General features: G+C 54.1%; 1 pseudogene; it reads right to left on the bottom strand.

Annotated features, from left to right (window-relative positions):
• Positions 1-1,543: 1,543 nt before the first annotated feature.
• Positions 1,544-1,719, bottom strand: LOC132247903 (U2 spliceosomal RNA; annotated as a pseudogene).
• Positions 1,720-1,979: the final 260 nt, after the last annotated feature.

Raw genomic sequence — 1,979 nt, 5'->3', positions numbered from 1 at the left:
GGCGCGCTCGACTTTTGATAAGAAAAAGCAGATTAGCTGGTCATCAGTTAGTCTGGGCAAAGCTATCTACGGCAGTCCCATCTGGGTCGCCAAAAACTGTTAGGCCCCAGCTCAAGTCTGGGTTCGTGCCCGGTATGCAAAGGCCAATAAAGATACCAGGGGTGAAAGTATAAAAAAAGATTTATTGCTAGCAATAAGAGGTGCAAGCAGAATAATTTCACAAGACAAGCACACACATATTCAATACTGCGCCCCTTATATACCAGAGGTTGAATCTTCATAAGCATCCTTGTTTGCTAATTGGTTATAAAGGAGTGACGCAAGGAGTTCTTTACTGAGCATGTCTCTATACCTGTGTTTTAGCTATGTATCTCATTAATGTACACGTTTCATTAGCATATATCTTCCCTGCCTCAGGGTGTGATTTTTAGTATTATAATGAGCTCTTTGTTCCAGTACCTCTGATTCTGTTTTTTTGTTTTCAAGCTTCCTCTATCTAAGACTGTGTGCTCCTTATCATTGCAGATGGGCATTTGACACATAACATTCACTTTTGCTTAGGCTTTGCGTAGTAGTTTCTAGGTCGAACCTTACACCTTCCTTGGGGCGCTCGCTGTGGTGAACACACACGTCCCCCCAGCTGCTGGTTGGCGGTCAACTTGGAGGTGGCCATCAGATCGCCCCTGAGCGAGCGAGCCTGGGCTTTATCCAGGCTCAAGAGCCCCGGCAGGGCTCTCAGCCTGTCATCATTGGGTCTGCTTCCCTGACTTGTGATCGTGTGTGGGCGTGGCTCTTCTCTGGACGGACTCGCTCCAGCTTCTCCACATCACGTCCTTTTTGAATTGTGGAGCCAGCCCAAAATTGACCGCAGTACTCCAGCCGAGGCCGAGTACAGGGGGAGAAGGACGTCCCGTCCACGACTTGCTCGAGAAGCATCTATGGATGCAAGCCAGCATTTTGGTCTGGTCGCTTGACTAGCTGGCAGCATTGTTCTGCAGGCTTGGCTTGGCTTGGGCTTCCTTTCATTTGCCCTGGTCTCCATCTACTGCTTTCGTTTGACTCACGCTTGCACACACCCCACTGCTCTGGCTTTGGTCGGCAGCGGCAACAACAACGCTCGACAAAGGCAGCATCTCATCTTAAGCGGCCTTGCAGGCCAAGCCAGAGGGCAAGAGACATGGAAAGAAGCTGCAAGGCCTGCCTGCCAGTAGCCGGGAAGGCCCCGGCCTCCCCGACCCACCCTCCGGGTGCTGCTTCCGGTCCCGCAGCGGGCTCCCGGCCCACACCCCCTGCCTGCCCAGGCCTGGGGACCCACGCGGGGCCCCGGCCTCCCCGGCGGGAGGCGGTGGCGGGGCTGTGCTGCCTGCCAAGCAGGAGGGCGCTTGCTCACTCGCTCCCCTCCCTGTCAGTGTGCTGCCCGCCCAGCAGCAGCAGGCCTTTGCATAGGGTCTTCCCTATGGGGCCACCCAGGGGCCATGGCCCTGCCCCCGCTGCCGCTGCTTTTGGAACCCAGAGAGGAGGAAGGCAGCGCTCTCCCAGAAGGGGAGCGGGCACCGGGCCTGGAGGCACTGCAATACCGGGCTGATGCATGGAGGCGCTGGAGCAAGCTCCAAGGCCCGCTCCCGGCACCAAAAAATGCGTTTAATGCGTCGGTCCTCCCATCGAGGACATATCAGCGATTAAACTGATAAGAACAGATTGACTTTTATTAGTAGATGTTAAGGATTGTAAATCCAAAGAAGATGACAAAGCCGATAGGGAAATACAGAGCGCCCGGGCGAGGGACTAACAATAGAAGGATGGGGGTGAGGTTGGGAACGCAACTAGGTTACATGCGATACAAAGTTAACCAACTAAGCCTGGGGGTGAGGGGAGTGGGGGGTTTCACAACGCTGAGAGAAAGAGGATAGAAACACATACCAGTGACAATGGTCCGCAATGGTGGAAGAAGTGGTCCGAGGAAAAAGTGTCTCCGTCTA

The sequence above is a fragment of the Alligator mississippiensis genome, chromosome 1 (assembly GCF_030867095.1).
Source record: "Alligator mississippiensis isolate rAllMis1 chromosome 1, rAllMis1, whole genome shotgun sequence".
Classification (NCBI taxonomy): domain Eukaryota; kingdom Metazoa; phylum Chordata; order Crocodylia; family Alligatoridae; genus Alligator; species Alligator mississippiensis.
This window is presented reverse-complemented; position numbering and strand designations above follow the sequence as displayed.